The 14,274-nt window shown below is 40.1% G+C and overlaps 1 protein-coding gene across 5 annotated transcripts in view; it reads left to right on the plus strand.

Moving 5' to 3' along the window:
• Positions 1 to 14,274, plus strand: part of NOS1 (nitric oxide synthase 1) — a 558,783-nt gene that overhangs the window by 358,955 nt on the left and 185,554 nt on the right. The window contains exon 1 of one of the 5 annotated variants that reach the window (XM_073560364.1): positions 6,182 to 6,290. The exons of 3 other annotated variants lie outside the window; for them this stretch is intronic. The gene's annotated coding sequence lies outside the window, so the exon portion shown is untranslated. Of the gene's footprint in view, positions 1 to 6,181; positions 6,291 to 8,553; positions 8,785 to 14,274 lie in introns of those variants that run through there. One more of the 5 variants, XM_073560433.1, reaches the window with a different exon arrangement.

Genomic DNA, 14,274 nt, shown 5'->3' on the forward strand with positions numbered 1-14,274 from the left:
CATACCACTTAGAATTATCACCAAAAAATCTATCTTCGTCTCATCAGACCAGAGAATCTTATTTCTCATAGTCTGGGAGTCCTTCATATGCTTTTTAGCTCTATGTGAGCTTTCATATGTCTGGAATGGAGGAGAGGCTTCATTGGGTCACTCTGCCATAAATGCCCGACTGGTGGAGTGCTGCAGTGATAGTTGACTTTGTGAAACTTTCTCCTATCTCCCTACTGCATCTGTGGAGGTCAACCACAGTGATCTTGTGGTTCTTCTTTACCTCTGTCACCAAGACTCTTCTCCCACGATTGCTCAGTTTGGCTGGATAGCCAGGTCTAGGAAGACTTCTGTTGGTCCCAAACTTCTTCCATTTAAGGATTATGGAGGCCACTGTTTTCTTAGGAACCTTGAGTACTGCAGAAATTCTTTTGTAACCTTGGCCAGATCTGTGCCTTGCCACAATTCTGTCTCTGAGCTCCTTGGCCAGTTCCTTTGAACTCATGATTCTCATTTGGTATAACATGCACTGTCAGCTGTGAGGTCTTATATAGACAGGTGTGCCTTTACAAATCAAGTCCTATCAGTTTAATTAAACACAGCTGGACTCCAATGAAGTACAACCATCTCAAGGAAGATCACAAGGAAATGGACAGCATGTGACTTAAATATGAGTGTCTGAGCAAAGGTTCTGAATACTTATGACCATGTGATATTTCAGGTTTTCTTTTTTAATAAGTTTGCAAATTTTTTCTACATTTCTGCTTTTTTCAGTCAAGATGGGGTGCAGAGTGTACATTAATGAGAAAAAAATGAACTTCTTTGAATTTACCAAATGGCTGCAATAAAACAAAAAGTGAAAAATTTAAAGGGGTCTGAATACTTTCTGTACCCACTGTATTGGCCTGGTCATTAACATAGAAACCATCTTTGGGGATAAAGGGGTTAAAGAAAGAAACAAAACTGAATACTGAGGAGAACAATGGGAAAAAGACTGAACAAAATCTATACTTTAAGAGTTAAAAGTGCAGTTGATAACAGATTTCTACAGTATTGCATAAATGTAACCATTCCAGTTTAGGGAGAGGCAGACTCTAATGTTCATCAAGTAAATTAATGTCAGGAAAATTATAAAGAAATAAAAGCCTCTCCCAATTATCATTGAGAAATGTCACATTCTGAACACATCAATATACTGTCTAATATTTAGTGTTAGTGTGAATCATCTTGGTAGCTCAATTTTAAACATTCATTTTAGGAACTTTGAACCTCAGGTGTTATTCTGTGATCCTCATACTGCATAAGAACAGTTCCTGTTGTAAACATGCGTCGATATGCACACATTTCCCAACAGTTCCTATGCATTGAAGACAGACTACTCTCAGTTAGTGATGATCGAGCATTAAATGCTTGAGTGCTCAGTCCTTGAATCGAGCAGGTCAGATACTTGGACGGATTCACCTCGAGCAATGAGTATAATGGTACTCAATGGGAAACTTGATTATTTTTCCGGAAGACCCAACAGAAGGGCTGGGGCAGGAAAATCGCTAAAATGGATGGAAACAGCACTCAAATGGAATGGGAATAGCATGAGGAAGAGACCTGGATGCATCTCTGACTCCCAGGTCGCTGCTGGGAACAATGTTGTCAGAGTATTACTCCACTTTTACAAACTGACAATAAAACATTCAAAACAGAAGATATAAAGGATTTTACAGGACAAAATGATTCCACCCATTAATAGCCGGACCATCTCTCACCGTATTTCCACGTCACCTGCGACTACAGTAGATGACATAGTAGATGGGGGAATAAAACTAAAGTAAGCACCGTTATTTTAACATTTTACTACCTTATCTGGGCATGTGGTGTGGGTGACATGGTCAGACGCATCCTCTTTAATTTATGAATGAGGGACTCCGAAACTCACAAGGCCTATGCAGACAATGCAAGAACTACCAACAGTTAGAAGAAAGAGCTTCTCCGATACACCCTGTAATACATATATACCTCATAAACATGCTGTTAAAATTGTTGGGTAGTTGGACTCCTTAACTCATAAAGCCTATGCACTAAGTGCAATGGATGACCGAAATTAGAAGGAGGGACTACAATACACCCTGGAAAACACAAAGAGGAGGGCCTTAGAAAAAATTTTCTCCCATTATTAAGGAGTGGGATTGCTGGACTGGTAAAGACTTTCACTAAGTTCAAGGGCTGAAAAACATTTATATACCCTGGTGATTTTGGCCTGATAACATGCACAGAAGTTGACACAAATGGGTTTGAATGGCTACTAAAGGTAACACCCTCACCTGTGACCTGTGACAAATGCCAGGAAAATTGTTCGGGATGCAAAGAAAAGCCCACAAATAACATCAGCTGAAATACAAGACTCTCTGAAAACTAGCGGTGTGGCTGTTTCATGATGCACAATAAGGAGGCACTTACTGCATGTTATCAGGCCAAAATCACTATGGTATGTAAACTTTTCATCAGGGTCATTTGGATGTTTTGGGTTATCATTATGATTTAAAAAGAGAAAACACAGTAGTTTGACAATAAATGGCATATACAGTATATATATATGTGTGTGTAAGAGAATTGTAGGTATGGAGGAGGGCATCATAAACACCCTGGGTAAATTAAGAGCGAGGATCGCATGATGACGCTCTAAAAATTATAAACGAGTACTGCATGGTGACCCTCTAAAAATTTGGAACAAGAGCAGCATAATGACCCTTTAAACATTTGGAGCGAGGACCACATGATGACCATTTAAAAATTTGAAATGAGTGCCACATGATGAGCTTTTAAAAATTTGGAGCGAGTGCTGCTGACTCGCCCCCAGAGGCCGTGGGGTACTCGGTGCCGGGCCCATTGATTTCAATGGGAGATGTCACAGTGGCAGTGACCCAGTCCATAGCCTCAGGCAGTCAATGTTAAATGGGTAGAGTGATGAGGATAAAGTTGTTGAGATGATTCGTGACGCCACCTGTGGTTTCTGGTCAGTTTGACCAGCGCTGCAGGGTTGCTTCTCTGGGACAGATGGTATGGTTCAGCAATGATGTTGAGGCTCCCTACAGGTGGAGCTGTAGTCCCAAGGCAGAGTAGATGAGGTTGGCAAGTGGGGAGATGGTGTAAAGAAGTAAATGTAGCAGAGCCGGGTGTAAGACTCAAGAATAAGTGGAGGACACAAGGGCATGTAGTTCCAAGGCTTTACTCAGTCTGGTGCACATAGATGCCCGCTTCGGTGCCGTGTCCTCCAGGTCAGGGGCTCAACCAACTCCCAGGCAAGGTAAACTACACCTTTCCAGCACTCCTCTAACATGTGCCTTCTCTGAACGTCTCGACACTAGCGCCTAATCAGAAGTACTTGTAGTTGCGTATTAAACTCAAGTTCCTCCTTCTTGATGTTACTTAGAACTCTACTTGTACGGCAGACAGCTGTAGCCTGCTTCGGGGACTCCTTGCTATCATGTCCCGGCTCACCCACGTTGCTTTTGTGCCCCTAAGTCTTAGATGGGAATAAAGTGGTGACGACTTCTATTCCTCCTGTTTCTGCTGCAGGAACATCAGTATCCATACAACCTTGGGGACTGGACCCCGGCCATGCGCTTCAAGCTTGAGGAAGGGCTCTGCTCTGACCCTAGTCCTTAGTTCTCTTCTTCTCCTTACGTTCCGTACTAAACTATCTTCCTTCTGAAGAATCAGGTTTTCTATGGCTCTTTCCTGTGCCAGCCTCTCCAGGTCACAGGAGTCTGCTGCAGCACTTCCTTCACTCCATCCCTCTCAGGGGATCTTCTCTCACAGACTGACCTTTTCCTAATATTCTCCCTCTCTCTTGTGCAGTCTAAGCTCCAGCCACTTCCCAGGACTCTTCGTGTTCCAAGCAGGGAGCCACCAAGGTTGCTCTGCTACGCTACTGGTGTGCATGTGGGATGTGAGTGTTGGAGTGTGGTCAGGTGTCTCCACCTTACCTGGATAGTGGGGTACCACACCTCAGGAGGAAGTGCAGTACCTCTGTGGCGACTGAACCCTCAGGGGCGCCACACTGCATGATGACCCTCAAAAAATCTGAACCGAGGGCCACATGATGACCTCTAAAAATTTGGAGCGAGGCCACATGATGACCTTTTTGATATGTTGGAAGAGGACAAAAAAAGGAAGGAACCATGAACATTATACCCTTTTTTGGGTGGCAAGGGATGCAGGGCAATACACATGAAAAAAAGGAACATTTGAATTGGCTTTATGGTCCGCTACTCTCATAGAGTGGGGTTGAGAAGTCTTTACCAATCTAGGCCTTGTTCATTTTGATAAGAGTCAGCTTGTTAACATTTTCAGTTGACAGGTGGATGCGCCTATCAGTTATTATGCCACAGGCGGCACTACAAACCTAGTCTTACAAAACACCATCATCATGGCCAGCACCTCCAAGGCATAGAGGGACAGTTTATGTCCAGCTTGGAAACTCAATAGTTGTATGGAGCAGTGGACTCATGGAGGACGCTGGGACGGTCAGCTAGGTACTCCTTCACCATCTTCAAAAATTTGGCCCTTCTTTTTAGACTACCCCGCGCATCAGGACCTGGGCACTGGGTCTAATGAAACTGTCCCAGATCTCTTCCATGAGCATTTTCAGATGGGAATTTTTGTACTAATTGTTCACCTAGAATTCTTGGCTTGTGAGACTGAACCGTGTGAAAGACAGAGCGGTGCTGTGAAACATACTGGAAGCACGTTCTGCCATCCAACCGACCATCTGTTTGTACTGTTCTGGCTTCCAGAATAGTATCCCATGACCCCCTGCAAAGTGGGACAGGAAGTTAGGTCTTGTGGATGAGCATGTGTGTTGTGCTACTGCAGCAGCCACTGTTTCACCTGGCCTTGATCTCTGCGTGCATCATCAGCAGTACGTCCATTTCCTTGTCCCTTAGTCCATGCCTTGTGCATTTTTAGTTAGGTATATAATATATGCCTGCAAATTTTCCTTTATTAATAGGGAAAAGAAAATAGCCCTGAAAAAGGACTTATGTTTTAAGTTGCAGCAGCAGTATACCTATAGAAGGACTGTAAGGCAAGAAACCCTGCTTAGATGCCTCTAATCCAAAACTATCCCTCCTACACCAACTCTCCCTACACTGAATGCAGTAAACAGCAGTTTTACTTGAGAAAGGACAGTATGTAGCCCTGAAAAGGACTTTTGAATTTAGGTTGCAGTAGCAGTATGCAAGAACTGCAACATCAATATTAACAAATTACTGTATGCCTTCTCTAAAATAAGATCTCCCTCATACAAAGTGGATTCTGCTGAATACTGTGCACTGAATATTTACCCATATATATGGAGCTGTATACAAATGGGGCTGAAAGGAGAGATTATCTGTAGAATGGGGCAGACAGAGGGGTTAAAACGATAAATACTCTAATAAATGTGTACAAAGGTGCTAAAAAGAGAGATACTTTGTACTGTATAATGGGGCAGACGGGGGGGCTAAAAGAAGAGATATTCTGAAGAATGTGTACACAAGTACTAAAAAGAGAGATATTCTGCATAATGCGGCTGATGGGGCCAAAATGAGAGATACTCGAAATAATTTGTAAAGAGGGGCTAAAAGGAGAGATAGTCTGCAGAATATACTGTATATACTGTGATGTGTACTGACATGCAGTCTGTGCAGGACTGCGATATGCACCTGGCTCTGATATTATCCTCAAGGACTCACTGACTCTATTCATTTCGGTTATTTCATTTCCAAGAAAAGCCTTCTTTGTTTAATGAGTATTTCAACAGATCCTTCCCAGAGTCATTAGCAGTAAGAGGAAACCTAGACAATTGTCAACAGGTAAACCACACACCCGCCTGGAAGAAATGAGGAATAATTCCTTCGGGTTTATGAAATTTGGGGAATTAAGTTATGTAACAGCTGCCTGATCTGTCTCATCTGGTGGCTTTCTGTTAATGAGGATGGTTTGGTATCATTCCACACCCATAAAACTCTGGTTGGATGTAATGTTAATTTGTTTCAATGATGATAGGGGAAAGGAGGTACGTTAGGCAATAAATTCCTCCTCGCTATCCTGTCTGAGCTCATGCCTCAGCTCTTGGCTTCCTACATATTTATAGTGCTTTCCCATCTTCTCATTTGAGTGGAAGAAGGGTGGAGAGTAAATAAGAGGGGAGGGAGAAAGAGAAGGGGTGGGAGAGTCATTCAATGAAATCCCCCATTGTGTACACTGAAGAAGAGAGCACACATTGAAAACTCTTTCTAAAGAAGGGAAAGGGAAGCTTGCAGGAGGTGAGTACTGCTAACTCTTACTTGTCCTTATACCGTCCAAGTGTCTGGATGTAGGAGAGGATCCATAGAGTCATTGAACTGTCTGCCTCTTCACAGCACAGGTAAGTGCCTATTTGCTTTGCATAAGAAATTGCTGCAACAGTGCAAGGACCTTAGACTTCAGTATGGCTTTAAGCTTAAACTTCTTGTTTGTTTTAAAAAGGAATGTTGAATTAGTAAGAGGAGTTGTGAGATGTCTGCAAATCTATTAGTCTATGTATACACTTTTATGTAATGATGAAAGGGATGGATTCAATGATTCTTGGATTTTACTAGCTCACTATAGTAAGAGAGAAGAGCTAGCCCTAAAACAAAGTATGAAGAAAATAAGAAAAAACGAACAAACAGGCTGCATTGCCTCCACTCTCTATGCCTAATGACAGTCATTTGGGAAATAAAGAAACCTTTAGAAGTTCCCTATTCTCTGGACGTAATATGATGTAAGTTTTTCTATTTTATTGCCAGATCAACACTTGACCTACTAAGACAATTCTACTGTAGGCTTGATGATAATCTTTGGTGAAACATATTAGCACTGCTATTCAGAATAAAGGCTTAGTTCTCAATCACATGGACTGGAAATCTGATTTTAACAAGCTGTGAGAGGGGACTGTCCATCTGAAACCTGACAGTCTCATGATCCTTTTTCCATAGCATTAAACAATGCCTTAAGCGCTGATAATATTTAGGGTAAGCTTAAGTGATGACTAGACTTTGGCTGTTAGTGCCTGGGGATGTTACTTTGTGCCATTTGTTACTCAGGATAACTTTCTGTATATTAGGAGTAAAGTGATATGATGATTGGCTATGATTTAGAATATGAGTAGTATCTTAATATTGGACATTTAATAGGAATCATTGGCCTCCCTGACTGCCTAATTGCGTATTTGAGGCTATGTATGAAGACGAACACAGATAAATACTGGCAGACAATCTGAAGTCTGGCAAAGGAGATGATATGTTAATGATTTATCAAAGGCTGCGCTGAAATATGACAACCCTTATGTTCACTATAGGATTAATAAAATGGATAAAAGAAGGGGACCTGAATCTGTTTTGGCTATACTCTGTTCATTAATGTGTAGCTAGCATAATATGGCAGCTGAACACCTCCCTTTAGATCTTGTAATAAAATGTGATTTGAATGTAGGAGTAAATATGTGTTTATAGCTTCTATATAGGATAGAGCTGGAATGTCATATACAAGTACCATACCTCCAGCTTCTGTATACACACCTTAGCTACTGTATATAAGTGTTTCCATTATACTGTACAAGTTTCCAATGCCAGAGAGCAATTAGCTCGGCGTTGCTGAAGTTTGATGGGCAAAATCTGTTCATCAGCAGCTCCCAGCTGTTTGTGTCCAGAGTCCTGACTAAGGGGGTCACACACCTGAAACTCATAGATCTATGCTATGCCTTCTCCATGGATCCTGTAGCCACCCTGAGAATTTGGAATTTTAACTATTTTCACTGGATTATTATTATTCACTAATAAAGAACAAATATATTTAAAAAAAAAAAACAAGTTTGTGAAGCTGGATTTTCTACCACCGACTGGATCCAGGCATAGTCGCCTTCCGTGCTCTGAACTATATGGGAATCCTATGATGGTGAGCTGGATCTTTTTCTCATTTAGATTGCCTATCCCATCTGTCACTTTTTTTGATCACTCTTGTATCTAAAAGTGGCAAGAACATAAGACTGCTTAGAAGTTTCGAACAGAGAAAGCAGTTTTCTATCACGTATTATAATGCATGATATTCCATAGAAACTTCATAATCCACAGAAAGACCAGAAGCAGATATTAGGGTTGTAAAGTAACAAAGTTCTTGCCTTTTGTCAATCCATTATCCCTATAAAGAAGGATCAGAAGTGGCCAGGTGACCGTAAAGTGCCAGTGCTTTTGGTACAGGTCCTGCTAAACAGGTGCAGAAGCATTTTAGGATATGGAATATGGAAAGCCAAAGTAGGCTAGTCTTTGACAGTTCTTAGCTACGGATAGTCCAGCTAGTTGGATCTTGCTTAGAATGTATTTGGACACAAGCCTACAAAATGTAGCACCTTGTTGATTTTCTTAGATATGCCTAAGCTGAATCAGCGCATATGTATTCCAGAACCCAAGTGTCATTGATCTAACATTGACTTTATACCTAGTCTATGGATCTTTTGCACTTGGTTCTGTAGCTGTGCTGGACTTCACTCCAAGACATTGCAGCACAATTAGGTGCCTTGGTATGCAGAGGGCAGGTACATTAGCTATATAACAAGAGCAGGCTGTGAGGAGTCTGGATTGCCAGCGAAGGAGGTGCAGCTGCAGAGGACTTTCCAGAGAGTCGGTGCTGATCGCAGAGCTCAGTGTGCAGAAGGCTCGTCCTATGGGCAGAGAGCGGCGCTCTCCAAGGTGCTGGAGGGAACCTGAACGCAGCGGCAGCAGCATGCCCAGCACAAGCAGGGTAGGTAAGCAGCAGCCTGCCATGTGCTTGCTTCTATTATGGATACTATGACTTCTAGATTCCATCCAGACTCCATCACTCACTTTGATGAAGATAGACTATTGTTTCTACTCTCTTCTATCAGGCTGCAGCAAGTGTCAGGTACCCTGAACTGCATCATTATACACACATTATAGGAGATAGCATTTATTTTAAAGGAACATTACAGCATCTTTTACCCTTCTAACGATAATTTTGTTTTTAATTTTTATTAAATAGTCGATATAACTTACATTGATGGCATAAATATAGCTGGCTTGTATCAAGAATAATTTAAAAAAATAATGTTCAGAATTAAAATGGAACATGATGAAAACTTGATACTGATCCAAGATAAGAAAACAATTCCGCTTTCTGAGAAAGGTGCTTTCCTTAAAGAGAGGAGCTGGACTAGAACAGAACACAATACAGATTGATCTAAAATAAACTTTGCGTTGCTCTATGGGAGCCGTTCACTTTATAATGGCATCCTGATATTTGTGGCTGATCCCATACACCGCTACTGTCACACTGATTAAACAAAATGTATCCTGTAAAATATGTATACCCGTTGTATACAGCCGTTATGTACATCTGTCACTATGCAAAGATAGCGTGAACATCATTTCTCAGATAATGTGCATATAATGTAAAACAAATAGCCATGTACAATTATAATAAAACTTCCCATTCAAGTTATTTTTACTTTTAATTGCTCTCACTTGTGAAATAGTGGTCCCTATTAGTACTCTAAATAACACTCTCTTAGGATACTATTAGTCACCCATATAAATCCTTCTCATTTCAGTTTCTGTGAGTTTACTCTTTACCGGCTACCATGAAAGTCCATTTCTTTTTACAGCCACATATAATTCAAATCTAAATTTCAGTGTAATTTTTTTTTCTTTTATGTTACCATTTATTTCATAGTGTTGGACATAGCAGTGGGGTAAATACAAAGAGTATAAGTACAACAAATATCAACTAAATGAATGAAAGACCTATTGAGAGGACAGTAGGGCGACAGCACAGATTGAGGGAAAACTGTGCCATGAGGGTTTACAATCCACAACAGAGTGAGGAAAGAGCTGAAATAGTAATGTTGTGGCAGGAAGGGTATTTTTGCTTGTTGACTATTTTGGTAGTGAATATTCAGGATTTTATAGGTTTCAATGGTGGGTGAGCGTTTGCATTGCTGCGGTTTGTGAGTTTCAGTGTAAAGAGGAAAAAGTGGAATAGTTTGGGAAATAATTGAGTACAATGCACTAAATAAACCTGACAAAAAATACAATGTTTCAGATGCTACAGAAGGTGAATGAAATATATCTTAGTAGAACCAGATGGAATGGGTGTTATCCATTTTGAAGAATAACAGTTGGTGTACATATGTTATGTAAAGCAAGAAAAATCTGCATTAATACACAGACAAGGACAAGTAAATATGAATCCACATATACAGAATGGGTGAGCATAAGTAACACCCGCACGTCACCCAAGATGAGCACATTTGCCTGTTTTTCCTTGGGTAAACGCCAGCAGGAAACCTTCCCTGGCACCAATTTTTGTACACCCTATATTGAATAGTTTGGGTTTTGTTTTCCAGATAATGGATACCTGATCAGTTTTAGACTGAGCTGTAGGAGACGTTGCATTTACATTGAGCATAGAACTGCCTAGTCTGCTTAGTTACCAATAAAACATGAATTTTCTTTTGCCACAGAATGTTGTCTTTCTTGTTACCAAGAATAAAATTAGCAACATGAGTCATCCGGTTCCATGTAAACTAGTGGCAAATTGCTACGGGATCTCAGAGCTGCATTGCTCCTTGACTTGTTGCATTGTATCACCCACTGTTAAATAAAAACCAGCAAGGATTGGCAGAATCTAATTATATCAAAATAGAGTATGGAGCGCGGTGTAGGCATTCAATTAGTGTAAGAAATGATAAAGGCACTTGATCCCCCCCTCACATAAATACACCATTACAATAAACTAATCTCACATTAGAAAGGGCTTTAGGTGCCATGTGAGACGCTGTAACATACTTTGTTCCAAGTTATTTCTAATTGATCATCACTTATGGCATTGTGTCTCATGCTGGTAAAGCTAACGGCACCGTGCATTAGAGTACATAGTTCCCCAGCAAGTATAACCCTCTAATAAATACTAAATGTGACATAACAGCAGAGATCCAGATAGTAGCTCTATCTAAGGGGCTATGAAAGAAAACGTGGCACAATAATGAGCTACAGCAAGACAAACTTAGCACTGCTACATCTCACAAAGTGATTAGAGAATGGACATGAAACTGATGAGATGTATTTTAAGGTCCTTTGGGATATGGTGATAGGGTAATAGTTTATAAAAGATCGTGATTTTTACACATATTGTCCTTTACTACCTCATTATTGAACCCTCCTCTCGACCATATATTGTGCTCACTATGCAGTATACAAAGATCATATAGTGTTGTTTCTTTTGCCACTCATCTTAGATGCAGTGAAACAAGAACAGAGTTTGTTTTTTTTAAACTCGTCCTTTACTATGTTTCCATCTACATTCACATGCAGAAGTAGAAGTGGTGTTTTTTCAGTGCAGGCAAGTTATTTTGTAATTTGGCGCATCCCATCATGGTACGGTATGTGGTATGTACATACTTATAGCACTTTAGGTAAATCAATCATAATTTCTTTATAGTGTATCTTTGGTTACTTGGTAATCAGCACTTGCACATGATTTTTCTAAATTGAATTTAACCCCACAATGAACAGCCTTGTTTAGGCCTCAAAGCATAATCGTTCTTTTCATTCTTATTTCAGTACACATGAAAATAAGCAACTTTGTAATATATCGGAAAACTTTGCTTCTTTCTCTGCCAAAATTGATCGGTCATAGTGATGAGCGAGTATGCCCGTTACTCGAGATTTCCGAGCATGCTCGGGTGTTCTCCGAGTATTTTGGGCGTGCTCGGAGATTTAGTTTCTGTCACCGTAGCGGCATGATTTGCAGCTGCTAGACAGCCTGAATACATGTTGGGATTGCCTGTTAGGAAATCCCCACATGTATTCAAGCTGTCTAGCAGCCGCAAATCATGCCGCTGTGGCGACACAAATTAAATCTCCGAGCATGCCCAAAATACTTGGAGATCACCTGAGCATGCTCGGAAATCTCGAGTTTCGAGCATACTCACTCATCACTAATTGGTCATTATCAAAATTCTCAATTTCGAGGTAAAATCTCTATTCAGTGAACACTATTGATAAAATTCTATCTAGATAGGAGGGGGAGGGAGGAGTTTTGCATCTAGCTCCTTCCTACTCCCATCCATATAGAATCTTATCATTAGCAGATGCCACCCTTTTTGAAAATTGTCAACTTGGGGCCAAAGTAACATTTTAGAAAAGATGGTAAGTTTCCCTTGATTTAGCCCAATGTTATACAATCGCCAGAGGGTTAAAAATGCTCACTACACCACAAGATGAATTTTTCAAGAGGTGTAGTGTCAAAAAGTATTGAAAATAGTGAAATTTTCAACACAATTATGATGTTTTAGCAAATATACACAGAAAATTTCAGCCTAAATTTACCCCTAGCATGAAGTACAAAGTGTCACGAAGAAACAATCTCAGGATCACTGGGATTTGTTGAAGCGTTTACAAAGTTGTTACCACATAAAGTGACACTGGTCAGAATTGTAAAATTTGGCCTGGTTGGGAAAGTGAAAACAGGCTTCGAGACAAAGGGGTTATTGCCTACTTTATTTGTTTGCTTTTTGCCTGTCTACTAAACTATTTTTTTCCTTTTTAATTGACTTGACTTTGTATTATGCAAAAGTAATTGCATTTTGGCATTTTTATGGGTACATATTGATGACTTAAAAAATGGATAAATGTTCTATTGTGGTGTATGTAGAAAGAATTCACTTTCACAATTTTTGCATATTTATTCATGTTTCCACTGACTAACCTCCAAACAAAGACTATGCAGTGAAACATATGTCAGAGTGGTGGATTACTTTGTGAATAATAGGGTTACTTTCTTTTGCTGGTATGCATTTACCTAGATATCAATTTCTGACCACAGTAGTAGGAGTGGGGAGTTAAGATGAGAGAATCGATTTGCAGGACCTGGTCCAGCAGCCAGGTCAGTATTCCATGACCACTGGAGGGTATAACTGCAAATTGCCACTTAATTGATGGCATTCCTAGTGTCTTTTTGGATTTTCCTGTCTGGTGTAATGTCATCATTGCTATGTGACGCATACAACATCTCATACAAAGAAGAGACATGTATGCTGTCAGTCAAGTGGTGACTCACAGGGTTCCCGTCCAGGGTTTCTGACCAAGTTTACCATCCAGTCATCATGGAATACTGACCTGGTTGCTAAACCGGGGTCCAGTGAATCCATTCTCTCATCTCTAGGGGATAGTGTACTACAATTGGAACCATGCTTGTTAGGGGGTTTTGCCCTGTTTACGCATGTTATTTACAGAATATAAACACTGATAAGTTTAGGGGCATTTCCTGCCACATGTGTTTTTTACTGTTGATTTTTTATCTATACTGCTCTCTACTGCTATTTTTGTCTTGCCATTGGTGCATCTGACTATTACTTGACATACTGCATAGGCTTTGATGAGTTCCTTCCCTGGTTCAGGCTGCTATATCTATAGGTCTCAATACGTGTGTCACTGTATGAACTCAACTAAGCGGCCACCATTCTTTTACTATCTTTTTTGAAGTGGGTTTCTGATAATAATTAATAAAGTTGTTGTTTCAATACCACCAAGTCCTGTTTTCCCTGTTGGTGATTTTTAAATTATTGATGCATTATGGACTCATACTGATAGATTTATTAATTGGTACACTTAACACTCTTTTCAAATAATTCTTCCGGATGGTTGTATAAATATCAATAGATGCTGCTTTTTTGTTTTAGTATAATATATTCGCAATAAAGTAAATTCAGTTTTCCTTCAAAGCGTGCAAGAATATGGGATCCATTATGGGTTCCCATGGCTGAGTGAAGAGGGGTTTCTTAATCGCCAAACTTATTACCAAAAACATAGGGGGACAAGGGAGAGAATTAAATAATCAGGATTGGTGGAGTACAACCAATTCAAAGCACTATGGGGACACCCATTCAAGGTTTATTTTACAGCAAAAACACTGTGCTAAATAGAATGAGGCACCTTAATATCTATTGTAAAAAATTATATCAGCTGTCTCAATGGCTGACTAAGAGTACCGAATGTCTTATTATAACGCAAGTTACAGAATACATTACACTCCATACTGGAGTGAGTGCTAGAATGGGTGTGGATTGCTCAAGCTGTCCAGCTAAAACAACGACTTTTTACTACAGGAATAAATTATTGAGCTAAACTATAAATATATTAAATTGTAAAATAGAATTGTCTTTAAGAAACAGCCTATGTATCGACATAGGATATTCTAACTCATGAAGTTTTG

This window comes from Dendrobates tinctorius, unplaced genomic scaffold (assembly GCF_039654945.1).
Source record: "Dendrobates tinctorius isolate UK_male_01 unplaced genomic scaffold, ASM3965494v1 ptg000003l, whole genome shotgun sequence".
Lineage (NCBI taxonomy): Eukaryota > Metazoa > Chordata > Amphibia > Anura > Dendrobatidae > Dendrobates > Dendrobates tinctorius.